The sequence below is a fragment of the Ctenocephalides felis genome, unplaced genomic scaffold (assembly GCF_003426905.1).
Source record: "Ctenocephalides felis isolate EL2017-DRISC unplaced genomic scaffold, ASM342690v1 CF-g0.4_SCAFFOLD_01886, whole genome shotgun sequence".
In the NCBI taxonomy this organism is placed as follows: domain Eukaryota; kingdom Metazoa; phylum Arthropoda; class Insecta; order Siphonaptera; family Pulicidae; genus Ctenocephalides; species Ctenocephalides felis.
Window position 1 is genome coordinate 38316676 of NW_020538040.1, and position 16265 is coordinate 38332940.

The following is a 16265-nucleotide window of genomic DNA, read 5'->3' on the forward strand; positions in this document are numbered from 1 at the left end:
AAACTGAGCCTAGATTTCTGAAAGAGACTAATAAAGCTCTGTACGGATCAGAAACATGAACTTTAAGAAAAGTTGACAAAAACTATCTGGCGAGTTTTGAAATGTGGTGTTGGAGACGAATGGAGAAGTTGAAGTGGACGAACAAGATAACAAATAACGAAGTCCTGAGTAGAGTGGGCGAAAGAAAAGACTCTACTGAGCACGATCCTGAAAAGAAAGGGAAATTGGATCGGACCCATTCTGCAAAAAAAAGTGACTCCTACACGTCGTAGTCGAAGGTAAAGTAGGACTGAAGGGACTGGGAAGAAGAAGAATGCAGATGGTTGATGATTTACGCGAGAAGAGGAAATACGAAGAAGAAGGAACTGAAAGTCGAAGTCGGTTTACGGGTCAATCGAGTCAATTTTTTTTTAATACTAGTTCTCCACCAGCTCTCCTACATACAATATTAAATACAAACATAGATAGAATGACTTAAATATATGTATACCATTCGACAAATAATTTACGTTTGAAGCGCAATAGATTTTTTTTAAAAAGGATAAATGAAGTATATCAATATTTACATGTGGCGAACATATAATATATACCATTTCTTTTCACTTATTTATGATAGTAAAATATATATTAGTAGTCTCTACAAATGATTTTCCAGTTTCACTTTAAATGTAGAAATTTATGTCTTTCAATAGTTATGTTCTTTTTCTATAGATCGAAACCTTTAAGCTTCATTAATTTAAAACGAGTATTACCTATGTGCCTAATGAACTGTACATTGCAATGCATTTATCCTCACATTTCAAACGCTTGTTTAAGTAAATCGCATGATTTAGCTTAACCTTTATATGAACGATTACTGATGCCACTTTATCAATCACAGCTCTTGCAATTGAGGAATCCATCTAATGAATGCTTTTCGCATTTTTATGCAAAAATGTTGATGTGTTCATTTTAATTAGCAGTCTTCATATCAATTACAACTAATGAGAATACATTTCTTCAAAGTCGTCGATAAAATTAATACTTGCTAATTAACTTCCCGTAGGGTAAGTTATTGTAATGGGCCGAAAATCGGAATTGAAAATTTTTACATTTCTCGACGTTTTGAAGGTTTCTGAACGTTTGGGCATACCTCAGAAAAAATGGATGTGTGTGTGTGTGTGTGTGGGTGTGTGTGTGTGTGTATGTATGTATGGATACAAATTTCGTCCACGTTTTCGGGCGTACGGATCAACCGATTTGAATGGTTTAAAAAACATTCGATTCCTATTAATAAGGAGAAGAGCTGATTAGTTTTTGGCAAAGACAGGTCCAGCAGTTACGGAGATAAGGAGCAAAGAGTGCAGAAAATAGAAATCGAGTTTTTGAGAGAACGGAGCATCCGATTTGAATGATCTAAAAAAACATTCCATTAGTAATGATTGGGAGAAAGGGTTATTAGTTTTTCGCAAAGGCAGGCCCAGCCATTTCGGAGATACAGAGCTAAATGTACAAAAAATGGCAGTTTTGGGAGAACTAAGCGTCCGATTCAATTGATTCAAAGAACTTTCTGCTTGTCTTAACAAAATAATTAATTTTGGAAAAAAAAAATTGTACATTTTTTTTTTTTTTTTTTTTTTTTTTTTTTTTTTAATTTTTTGTATATCGAAAATAATTCAGATTTTATTTTTAATTCTGACTATAGTTCTAATATACTTTAAACAAATAATTTCAATTCTGCAATTCAGTTTATATAATTATTATAAATATTAGACAATAATACAATATTTATAATAATCTATTTGAAAACATTCAATATTCCTCGAACGTTTCGTTACGGTACGGGAAGTTCCAGCAATTTGCCTTAAGGCACGATGCCACCCACCCCACTAGTTTATTTTTGATATGGGAAAAAATGCTGTCTTTGAGTAGGGGAGACTGGGTACGGTTGTGCTTGGTTACGGTAGTTACAGTCGTCATAACAGCTAGACTATACTGATTTTGAGATAGAGTCCGAAGGAAAAAAGATGAGGTATGTTTGTGCAAACAAATTTCCATTAATGCATTGAATCAGCGCCCTACATTAAAATGATCTGTAGACCGAATTGCTTTTGAAGAGTTTTTTTGTTCGATTTCTTTTAGTAATAACTGTTACTTGTGTACAGATAGATCATTTCAATTGTTGTTTTGCTGTAAGTTGAACATTAGTAGTTAATTACTAGCAATTAATTTATTTTATGTGATATGTGAATGTTTTGGGTAAAATTAAACAAATAAAAATTTTAACTAACTAAGTAACTAAGTGGCCCAGTCTCCCCTACTTAACTCAGCGCGTTAACGTTTTTATACTTGAATATATTTAAATGATTGTTACTACAATTTGAAATAGATTTGAAGTGAATATGCGATTCATTGTTTGAATTTTAGAATAAACCCTTTTAATTGAAAATATTATTTGATCTAATTGATGTACAATTGAATTGGATTGGATGAAGTAAAATATGTATTATTGTAATTAATACTATTTACATATTTCTTTTGACATTTTATCAATTACATTGTTATTAGTAGTTATTACATTGTGGTTTATTTTTGAGACTAAAAAAAGAAGCAAATACAAATTTGATAACGACACCAAAGACCATTTTCAAAAAGAATTCTAATACTATAACTTTTAATTTGATTGCTCTAAACGTTTTTTAGGATTTAAAATTATTATACATTATCAGCCAAAGTTTATATTCGTAAATAAACCCTTAAACAGCACACACTATTATAAAATATTCAAGAAAACATTCTGAAGTGCTATTTATTCATTGTGGGTTACCATCTACATATTGTAACTACATTATCGCCAAAGGGTTGCACAACCCTCAGTGCAAAAGTTAGTTATGTCAGTTTCCACAGATAATTACAGGTGGTTCATAGAAGTCGGGTTAAGGAGTTGGAGTAAACCCTTTCGTAATGGGGTCTGTAATGCTAAAATATAATAAATAGCAGTCATTTCATTTCTAAGAAAGGAGACTTTTAACGCCGTTTGTCACAATGGTGGAAGCGCCGGATATTTTGTAACTGATTTGTCACATTTTATTTTCCCAAAATAATAGAGAGGGTAATATAGATACTATATAATCTAACATGGTCAAATATTTGTGAATAATTAAATATGTTTACAATTTGAAAAGCAAATAATTCTAAAATATTTTTACTATTTTGTGATATATTGTCTCTATTTAAAGAATTGAATTTTTGAAGTGTATTTATATGATACACAATTAGGTAATCCCTTTTGAAGCCCTATAATACATATTGAAGTATATAAAAAGTTAACTCTGGTCATTAGTCTAATTTCAATGGGATTTATTGTACTGCATACTGTATAAAAAACTGATAATAAGTTGCATGCAAGTATATGAAAGAAAAATTCATCGAATATCATTTATGCACCTAGTTTAAGTTATTGCAATATTTATATCTCTGTTATCATTAGTGGTGATTTATGTTGAAATTTTACTTTATGGATTTGTGAAAATTCATGTTTTTCTTAACGAGCTTCATACGAACACACAACAATTTACGAATGACGGACTTTCACGTCTAGTTGCATCTGGCTTCATTAGGCAAAATGTGGGATTTTATTACGGCATTTATATCTTTTTCGTAAACTTGTACAATAAAATGATTATTATCATATCACATGTAATTGTGAATGTCTCTGCCAGGAATTTGAAATTTTGTAATGGTGTTAAAGTTTGTAATATATCTTATTTTATATATGAGCCGAGCTGCATGCTTTAAAATTATGTTTTCATATTTCTCGTTAAATTTAGTTTCAATAAAAAACCACTTCAATTATACAACCCACATTGAGTTTATTCAAGCATGAAATTGAATTGAATTCTTCGAATCAGACACTGCGTTCGCTCAAAAATTGAAATAACATTTTTGGCACTTTTTGCCCCGAATATTGAACGGCTAGACCAGTATTTGCCAAAAACTAATCAGCACTTCTCCTTATCAATAGGAATCGAATGTTTTTGGAATCATTCAAACCAGTTGATTCATGCTTTCGAAATCGTCGACAAAAAATTGTATCCCAACACACACTCACACATACACACATACACACACATCCCTCTAAAACTAAAGATATATAAAAGTTTTCATTTTCGTTTTTTTGCGATTACTATAACTTACCCTAAAAATTCAAATTTTTCAAAAATTTCAAAATTCTTAAACATCTCATATGCGCCACAAGTTTATATAAATTTTGTTTATTATAAATATTTTTATAAAACTGTATAGAGAAAATAGATTTTAGGACTTTATATAGCTTTTTAAATTATACATCTATAGGTACATATCAAAATTGGAGTGTCAATTTGTAATATTGAAATAGCTGTTTTTTAATATATGCATATGATTATAAATAGGGTATACCTACCAAATTAATACAATTTGAATTTATTATCTGTGTTTTTTTTTTAAATATTAACCCAAGACAACTGTACATTAAATATTGTATATATAAAAAAAAATTCAATGCAGCTAATATAAAAAACTGAAAGTAAAGTAATAAGAACAAAAATACAAAAGCTTAACTTTTTTGTTCGAGGCAAATGAAGTTGCTGGTAAAGCTAGTGTTCAATAAAATAATACAAAAATGTGTATTTGTAAACAAATTAATATTGCAAATTATAAAATTGATTCAAATTACTTTTTATGCACCGGTTTAATTTTACAGTTTTTATTGAATACAAATAATTTCCGAGTCAGTTTTATAGACTTGTCGTAGGTAAGTGATACTTTTATCATACGGCGATTGCAAGTTTTAATTTCTTACATATTTTAACATATTTGCAACTTCATCGCATATAAATAATAAAGGTGATATTTATCATGCAATATTTTACACCCAATTGTGAATGTTTGTCGCGAGAAAACAAGTATTTAAACATGTTTTAAATTTTGATAAATAATTAGGTAGCACTTGAAAATTTATGTTTGATTACAGACAGTGATATAATCATGTCATAGAAAAATTTACAGCTATTTAGTATGCCTAATATATTCAATAAATATTCATGCATTCCATGATGTACGAAAGATTTATGAAATGAACCTTAATAATTTGCAATACTTCTGTAGTCATCGCTAATTTTATAGTTAATTTTTTAGTTTTGCTATTGCTAAGTGGAAATTAGAATTTTTAAAACTAATTTACACAAAAGATTTATTTACACGTTTTGATGATATATGGGCTGTAAGTAGTGATGTATGTATGCATATTTTTGCTACTCTACATTGCTAGAATAATTAAAATCGCTTTTTCATAGACGTCATTTGTATACAGAACCTTATTTTTAGTAATACAAATCATTAAGTTGACGTTAATGATATTGTTAGCATATCTGTAGAATTTAAGATATGTGATAAATTTTTTGGATTTTATCTTTTAATTTTGCAGTAATTTTCAAATTACATAATTTGCCTCAGCAGATTGGCTAGATAATTATATTACCTGCATTAATGGTGCACCATCATTATCCTAAAAGCAAGTAAAGTGTGATTTTTTTTTTAACTATGCTATTTTAAAGTAAAGGAAAAGCGAATTGCTGGAACTTCCCGCACCGTAATAAAATATTAAATGTTTTCAAATAGATTTTTATAAATACTGTAACATTGTCTAATATTTGTAAGAATTATGTAAGTTGAATTGCAAAGTTAAAAAAAATTTATTTATTTAAAGTATATAAGTGAGCTTTAAAACTTTTGCCAGAATTAATTAATTAATTAAAATCTGAATTATTTTCGATATACAAAAAAAAATTTTTGAAAAAAAAATATATTCCAAAAGCAATTGTTTCATCCACACAAGCATAAAGTTTTTTGAATTCTAAATCATTCAAATCGGACGCTTAGTTATATCAAAATCTATCTTTTTCTGCATATTTAGCTCCGTATCTCGAAAATGGCTGGACCTACCTTTGTAAAAACTATTCACCACTTCTCCCCATCATTACAAATCGAATATTTTTTGGATCATTCAAATCGGATACTCTGTTCTCTCAAAACCTCGATTTATTTATTTATTTTCTACACTCTTTGCTCCGTATCTCGAAATGACTGGACCTGTCTTTGCCAAAGACTAATCCGAACATATCCCTATCAATAAGAACCGAATGTTTTTTGAACCGTTCAAATAGGTTAATCCGTGCGCCCGAAAACGTGGACACAAAACACGCACACACACATCCATTTTTTCTGAGGTATGCCAAAATTTTCAGAAACTTTCAAAACGTCGATTTTTGGGCGATTACAATGAATTACCCTACGTGAAGTTAAAAAATATATGAGAAACACAATTTCATACAAAATACATGTTTAGATTATGGTTATTAATTTTGTTGTTCAAACTAATAATTAAACTGCATCTATAAATTTTTTTTGAAATTAAAAATAAATTGATCATTTTTTCTGCCCCCCTGGCTGACTTTTTCTACTCCGTCTATGAAGTAAAAAGGAGCATGTGAAAAATTTAACAAAAATAGCTAAAACTACATTTCTACAATGATAGATTAGCTAGAAGTTTTACTAAATATAGTCAGATTTCGTTTGATATGTGTTACTTGTTGTGATTGAAATGATTTGCATAAACAACTGCTTGCTGTTGCTTTTGCTGAAATCTAATCAATTTTTGTTGAAAACTTATTAATTCGGTTTCCAATTATGTTTTTTAACTAGACTTGAGGCACGACCCATTATTCAAAACATTAATAAATTTTTATAATTAAACCACTTTTTGTAGGCCTATAGTATTTTAGAATGTTCATTAAGACCATAAAACTATACCATCATAAAAAGTTTTACGAAAAGCGTCGGAAAGTTTTATCAACTACGATAAAACTATCCCCGACTGATACATATCAAAAACAGTGTTAAAATTTTCAAAATCGAACGGTTGGACGAAAAAACTTGCAACGTAAAACATACTCACAAACTCATACATACAAACACACTTCTTAATTTTGGTCTCAAACGATTCAGAATGACTTCAAACGTTGAGAAATCATATAATTTTAAATTAGGTTTTTCTGCCAAAAACAAACCTTCCCCTCGGTCCCATGTTTATATATTAATATTATTAAAATATTAAAATCTAATATAATGATTAAAATAAATAATGTTTAAATATTATTTTTAAATCTCATCAAATTTTATAAATGTTATTTTTTTAAATTCAATTATTAATTTTTATATAATTAAATTAAAAAAACTAGTGGTATCGTGCCATGCAATATCGTGCAAATTGCTGGTGCAGTACAAAAAATTATTTTTTTTTTTAAAAAGCTTCAAAGTTTTTTGAAAACTTTGACAAATTAGATTTTTAAGGATTTTGAAATTTTTGAGAAAATTTTTCTTTTTAAAAATTTGAATTTTTTTTATTTAGAATTTTTTGGAACTTTTCATTTTTTTTCGGAGAAATCGCCCTGCGTTAGCTAAACATTGGTACGGAACCCAGAAAAAATATAAATACTTACTAAAATCTCTAAAAATTATATTTTATTGTTTTTCTAGTATTATTTATTATTCAGAAATTTTATTTATATTATTTATTAATTTTATTTTTATTATTTGCTTTTATTTTATATTAAATCATCATACTACGGATATTATTTTCATGTAAATTCTATCCTTTGCACTCTTATTTATTTAAATTTATGTTATTATTTATCAATATTGCTAGACGTTAATTATTTAACAGTTGTAATAAATATTGTAATTAAAAAAAAAATTCTAAAATAATTTAATGTGCATATGTCTAATGATAATTTTTGTCCGCCAAATAGCTTTTATCCTTATTGGATTTTTAAAGGTTATGCCTATATGTTCAGAAGCCTTTGAAACGTTCAGAACTAAAATCTTCTATTTTTTGCAATTACTATAATTTATCCTGCGGGAAGTTAATAAATTCGGGACTTCCTACTATAACTATTAATTAAAATCTGTCATGTAGTGGGTTCTAGATTGACCGAAGATTTCTAAGAAAAGATCACTTCATCCGCATTCTCCGTGTCTTGCGGTAATAAGTTTTTCCGTGCGCCAATGCTAATATTTATGAAAACCAATTCACGGATTCTTGTTGGTTTTACGTGAATAGTATAAAATATTCTTGCATATCGATGGAACAAATAATATAATATTACGAAGACACGGAATCAGCAGGTGATATATTAATCAGCTATTTTATAGGAGATATTAGCATTTGTCAATTACTGAGGACGTCCTTGCTTGGCCGTCGGGCGCCGGTTTTGCAAATGCTGATGGAGATAACCGCTAACGATCGCTCTATTCAAATCGGAAAAATCAATTTTATTTATTTAGATGATGCGTTTTTATGGATAACAACAATATCTTTTGCTGGAGATACTATTTTAATACATTTACTATGTCATTTATGGACTAGGTTAAAGAAGAAAGAGCACCTATGTATGCAATAAAATTTAAGATTTTTCTTAAATTCTAATTTTTCTATGAAACTTTAAAAACTATAGCTTTTTCTTTATGCGAGAGATTTCAAATTTGGTGAAGTGATACAGTATCTGTATCATGTAGGGGAGACTGGGTACGGTAGTGACAGTCGTTAAAATGGCTAAACTATACTGATTTTGAGATAGGGTCCAAAGGGAGAAAGATGAAGTATGATTGCTCAAACAAATTCCCAGTTTTCAGTCAGTGCCTTACATTAACATGATCTGTAGATCGCATTACTTTTAAAAATTCAAAAGTACGTTTTTATGCTCAAATTCTGTTAATCATAACTGTTACTTGCATGCAGATGGATCAATTTGTTTGTTATTTTGCTGTAAGTTGCACATTAGTAGTTATTTACCAGCAATTAGTTTTTGTTTAAATAATTTAGCTTAGTCATAATTATGATTTGTTTTCAAAAATATGCGTTGTGGGTCTTGTCCTTTTTGGGTGAAGTTTAAACAGATGAAAAAATCTAACAATAAGACAAAATATATTTCAAAATTTATAGTAAGTAAATATTTGTAACATAAAGTCAAATATAAACATACAATTATTATTATTGCATCTAGTAATTTGGAGTTCTAAAAATTACTAGCACACCCTATTTCATCTTTAGCAAATCATACTTCATCTTTCTCCCTTTGGACCCTATCTTAAAATCAGTATAGTTCAGAGCTGTTTTAACGACTGTCACTACCTTACTACGTACCCTAGTCTCACCTACGTAATATAGTTACTGTATTACTTCACCAAATTTTAAATCTCTCGCATATAGAAAAAGCCACAGTTTTCAAAGTTTCATAGAAAAATAGAAAAAAGAGGAAGGTGGAATAACATACAAATGCCAAAAAAATCTTAAATTTTATTGCATACATAGCTGCTGTTTCTTCCTTATATCTAACAATTATTATATTATAAACAATTATTATATAAATTAATTTATTTTTTGTGAAATGTTTTCAATAGTTCCGATTGTTTTTGAAACTTTAATTATATCATTTTATAAGACAACTGTCTGAATTAGACAGCAAGTAAAGCTTTAGAAATAAAACTAAAAGGGATTTAAGAATACAAAATCATCTCACAAATAACAATGATTAGGCGACGAATAAATTTTATATTTTGTTTAAAAAAATCGATAATTTTTAATTTAAAAAAAAACTACAAATTTCTCACACAAGCATGTATTTTTTATGTGTGATAATTACAACATCAAAGTCTTATACTATCAATTATTTATAGCAGTTTCAATAAATTAGCAAATTCGAATATATTCTAATTTCAAATTCTCATTGCTTAAAATAATAATATTCATTATATCAACTTTTTAATTATTAGCTTCGAATTAATGCAATGCAATTGCAATGTAGATACCGATTAGTATTCTGAACACGCAAATTCAATAAGTATTCGTATGATAAATGAATTCCATAGAATCAGTATTTTAAAATAGAAATTCCCATACTAAATATTACAAGCATAATGAGTTTTCATAATTGAATATTTCAGGCACATAATTTAATTAATAAAAAAAAGTATTAACTGTTTTTTTATATAATGAAATAAAATTTTATTATATTATAGAATAGTTCTCTCCGTTCTCTCAAAATATCGATACCTATTTTCTGACCTGCATTTACCAAAAACTAATCAGTACATCTCTCTATTAATAGAAATCGATTTTTTTTTGAACGATTCAAATCGGTTGATCCGTGCGCACGAAAACGTGGACAAAAAATTGCGGACACACAAAACACACACACACATCCATTTTTTCTGAGGTATGCCATAATGTTCAGAAACCACTAAAACGTAAAGTTATGTAAAAATTTTCATTTTCAATTTTTGGCCCATTACTATAACTATAAGTCAGGAAAGTTAAATATTATTTCATATAATTAAGCTTCGATAACTTACAAAAACATAATTTTTGTTTACAAAAGTCTAAATCTCAAATATTATTTAAAATTTTCAAAAATCTAAAAATGCCTAATCAATTTCACAATTTTCACATTGTTTGCAGATTTTATTTTATCAATTCAATCCAATCATTATGCCTGATCGAAATATTGATTTTACTTACAACATATTTAAAATTAAAGGTAAAACAGTTAGCGGAGGAAGTGGACTATCAGAAGGATTATCCGAAATAGACTATCAGAAGTCTACAGTTTGGGATACCAGAGCTTAAAACGAAGTAAGGTTTAGAAAAAAGGAAAGTATGGCCCATTGAATAAAAAATTTGGTCAGATTAGTAAGTGGACGACAGAAAAAACCATTAAACTACAAAATTGTTACGACATTGAACGTTCGTGGCAGCGCTTCTGTGGCGCTTTTAAATTTAAAGCATTGCAGACATAGATCGATTGAGACATTCGAAGTACAGACAAAAATTTGCTGATGTTTCATAGTAAAAATAGGTGCAAATATATGAAAAGGGAAAAAAATACGTGCATATAGCAATATGATGTAACTGCTTTGGAAAAGTTGCTGCCAAAAGTATTTTTGTATATGCGAAAGCCGAACGATCAATTTGGTTTAAAAGTAGTAATATATCAGTAATATAAACACGAATTTAAAAATATTTATGTGACTGCTTCAAAAAGTGGTGAATTAATAAAATAATACTTCTTATTTTCTGTATAAACCATATGTCCAAAAGGAGAAATTTTATTATTAGACTTTTCGGGTAGTCAAACTGATCCAGCACTTTTCAACAATAATTTTATCAATGAAGTAAGGTAAAGAACAAGTACAGTAGAAATAACTACCCTATTGCACGCCGTACTACCAGCCTTGCGACGTTTATTTCTTTAGGCAGGTAAAATTATTTATGAAGAAAATACAAAATTGTTACCAAATCACGTAATTAGAAAGATAATTAAATAAAACAAAGATGCATTGAAGATACATTCTCTAATTCACCTTCAGTAATCTGTTAATGATATCGAAGAGAAAATGATACAATATGCTGGCTCTGCAAGAAAGCTGGTAGAAATCAGAAATATTTTTGAATATGAATCAAGTATATAGATAGTACCTTCGCATATTTAAAATCTGCTCACTGCAATATATTTTTATGTTTTTCTTGTTTTTATGATAAGTATCATCCAATAAATTGTAAACCTTAAATTGAATAAAAATAAATTATATTTTTTTATCAAACTATTGCTATTTTATCCTTACTATTATAATGTTTCAGGCACCACACAAATTTCATATAGACGTAAATTTCATAAATAATATGAAAGTAAAATTTACAGGAATTATAGGGTACTTTTTTATAAAATATTTAGCAAAAGATATGAAATTAATTGAAAACTTAATATAATTTTAATATTTACAGAAATACAGAATTTTTCCTGTTTCACATTATAATTGTCTTACAATTTTTAAACCATTTTAGAGATTTAATTTCTCAGTATATGGAACAAGATCAACAAAATGACAATAATAAATATAAATTTTGTATAAAATTGTTAGAAATTCTATGTTGAAATTTATTCATTTCTACTCGCTATTGGTATTATGGAATCTTACGTTTCTCATTTGTATTTAATTATATTTTATGATTAGTTACTCAATGATCAAGATGTAACTTTGATGTATTAATTAATAAAACGATATTTGTTATTTTTGATCTTCTGATAATTTATTAAATTAATTCTCACCTTGAATCTTGAAATATTTTTATGATCCGTTGTTAACATATTCAAGCGCAAATAATATAAACAATAGTCATGATCTGAAATGAGTAAGCATTTGAAATACTAATATATACTGAAATGAATACATTTTATTTTTACTAAATTATCTAATAGAAATATCTTGCATTTTTTTATATTTACACAATAAAAGTGTTTCTATCTTTCCGTTTTTTTAAATAAAGATGCACAATGAATCATCTATTTATTAATTCAGTTACTTTTGAGTTTAAATTTGTCTCAACATTAGTTCTGATTTATTTAATTATTTATAAATTATTCTACACTACTACATTTTACATACTGACAACAGTGTATGAACTTTTAGATCAGAACACATTTTGAAAGTACAAAGTGCAAATATCTAAAAAGAGCTTTTATTACCTTCCCGTAGGGCAAGTTATAGTAATCGCAAAAAAATAAAAAATGAAAATTTTTATATATCTTTACGTTTTAGAGGTTTCTGAACATTTTGGCATACCTTAGAAAAAATGGATGTATTTGTGTGTGTGTATGTGTGCGTGTATGTATGTATGTGCGGATACAAATTTTCGTCAACGATTTTGGGAACACGGATTAACCGTTTTGAATAATTCAAAAACATTCGATTTGTTTTGATAAGTAGACGTGCTGATTAGTTTTTGGGGAAGGCAGGTCTAGCCGTTCCAAAGATACGGGGCAAAAAGTGCCGAAAACGGTAACTCAGTTTTTAAGAGAACGGAGCGTCCGATTTGAAAAATTCAAAAAACATTTTATTTGTATTGACTAAATGAAGAACTGTTAAAATTTTTGGAAAGGCAGGTCCAACGACTTTGGAGATATGGAGAAAAAAGTAAAAAAAATGAGCCATTGGGCGGTCAAAACTGATCATTAGACATATGCACATCAAATTATCAGATATTTTATAGAGATTATAACAATAAGTATAAATTTTGTTTGCATTCCTATGGGTTCCGTACCAATGCTTATCTATTAGACGGCAACGCGGCGCTAACGCGCTTCGATATTTCGTCCCTATGCAATTAAAGAAGTACGATTGTTTTGAAAAAAAGTTCAGAATTTCTAAAATATGTCAAAATAATTTTTTTTTTCAAAAAAGTATTTTTTTTGTCAAATTCCTAGTTTGTCAAAAATCAAATTTTTTCGAAGTAATTTTTTTTCAAAAATGTTAATAGTTTTTGATAAAATAATAATATTTGGTACGGGAAGATTCAGCAATTTGCCTTAAGGCACGATGCCTTAATTGCCTTAAGACAGAATTCCACTTGCAGCTAGTTACATTCTGTAATTCGGATCTTTAAAATTGCCTGATAAGTTTTCAATTTGTAGTCTTGGTTGTTTGTAGTTTTTGACTACAAACATTCACAAAGGCGTAATAACTCAAATGGAATCAGTTATTTTTATCCAAAATAACAATTACCCACGGTTTTTAATTTTCTAAACCAAATATGAATTTTTAAATAATACTTAGATAAATATAATAAAAATTATAAGAATGTCTAAACAAGAAAATGAAATGCCCTCGGGGCCGTATATGTATATATCATTACTCTATATACTCTAAATATATACTCTAAATTTTGAAAGAACGTTCTGATGTGTAATTAAACACCTTAATAAGATAACGATATATTTTTTTATATTTTAAAACAGGACGGTAACTTGTAGTTTTGCTAATTCTGGATGGAAAAAGAGGCTATTTATGCCAAATAACTTATTTCTAATTTATTGAACTTGACATGATTTAAAATAACAAATACTATTTACGGATAGAATAAAAGCTACAGTTTTTTCAGTTATTTTTTTATCGAAATTGGTAAAAATGAGTGCAAAACTTCATATTTTTGACTCAACAAAATTCGGACCTATTTATTGCCCTTCGTAATTATTTCAATTAAAATCAATTGACTTACATGCCAGTACTAGTAATTTTGATCAATTTTATTGCAATTATCAGGTGAAATTTTGATTAATGTACTGCATTAGTAGTCCAGTCATTATAGAAAGTTTACCTCGGAATTTGAGATACCCAGCTGTAAGTCTTGTATATTGACACCCTAAAGTTGTCTCAAAACCTCTACATTTCGTCAATATTGTGTCAATACCATATAGGTTTACAAGTATTTATAGACTTACAGTTGGGGAATCTCGAATTTCGAGATTCTCATCTAATGTAGGCTTAAGTGACTGGACTATAGCACATTTAATTTTTTGCTCCTTGATGAATTTAAATAATATAATGCTCCCCTTTCTAATGATTTTGGCGTTGTGGTAAATTTCCGTTCAAAGTAATATATTTTTATTAAAATGTATAAGTTTATGCTTTTATCTTGATGATTACTGATAATTTTTTTTAAACATATTTTTTTATTTGTTCCCATGGGCCCAATGCATCCAAAATAATATTTTGTATTTTCAAAGTAAGGACCTTCCATATTAAAGACCATTCTTATATATGTATATATATAAGATATATATATATATATATATATATATATAACATATATACAATATGTTATTTGTGTGTGGTGTGTGTGTGTGTGTGTGTGTTCCACCTAAATCCATGTCGATGACCGAAGAACTGAATGTTGATAAACCAAACAAAATAGTAAATAAACAAATAAACATTTCATTTATCCTGTGGAAAATCTGTGTATAAGCGATTTCTTTTCACTTGTAGAAATCTTGATGTGTGAGACTAATAATTCGAAAGATATTTAATCCGTAAGACTCAATAACAAATAAGTTCAGATGATATGCCAAAATGTTCAGAAACCTCTCAGAAAGATATATAAACATTTTCATTGTGGATTTTGTTGCGATTACTATAATTTACCCTAGGGAAAGTTAAAAAGAACGAAATTTTTTTTCAAAGTTTTAAAAAAATTAAAGGCTTTCCAAAATTATAAAAATTTTTGTTACGGGAAGTTCCAGCAATTGCCTTAAGACACGATGCCAGTGTACTACTATATTATCAAGTAAGAGCAAAAATTCAGAAAAACCCGGGACATAAGGTGGATTCGGAACTGTCCCGGCTATATCGGGATGTCACCTTAATATTAAACGAAAATTTGTAAAGATGAACACCCAACCTGTGTCGTGTTATGGCTACTTCTCGATTTATTTCAAGGCGTCCTCAAAAGATGCATTTTGTTAATTTTAGACAATGGCGTTTTTAATACGTGTGACGTTGAAGGCAGTAAGGATAAAATGTAAAAGTATGAGGTCGTGTAAGTTGCGCTACACCCACTTGAGAGTGTGGGCAACTTGCATTGAATTCCAGACAAAAACAAAAGTGATGGTACCGAACGATAATACATCACTAGACGAAACACAGCATATCATCATGTGTGCCGATTGTCTTGACTCGTGACACAGATTTCGATGCGGTTGTGGCTCCTCTGGTTCTTCTGCATCGTCCAATACTCCTGCTCTTGCTCTTGAACGACGATCGAAAAATACCGACAGACATACTTTCGATTATGATAATATAGATTTGTTATATATATATATATATATATATATATATATATATATATTGCACTATTACTACCACAACTAGTGGTATATCGCATCATGCCTTAAGGCAAATTGCTGCAACTTCCCGTACCGTAACAAAATGTTCGAGGAATATTAAATGTATTCAATAGATATTTATAAGTACTGTAATATTTCCTCTTATTATAAGAATTATATAAACTGAAATACAAAGTTTAAATCATTTTTAAAGTATATAAGTGAGCTTTAGAACTTTAGTCAGAATTAAAATTCAAATCTGAATTATTTTCGATATACAAAAACATATTTTTTTGGAAAAAAAGTGCGGACTATCTTAAAGTTGATATGAGATTCAAAACTTTCAGAGAATTTTTTTTATCAATTTGAAAGCATTTGAGCAAAAAATCTAAAATATTCATATTAAGGATATCCCTTATCTACATATCAACATTTTGCGTAAATCTTTAATATTTTCTTCCAAAGTTCATAATATAAGGTTGTCAAATATCTCCCTTCCGCCTTTTGTATTATAAACCAAGAGCAAAAAAG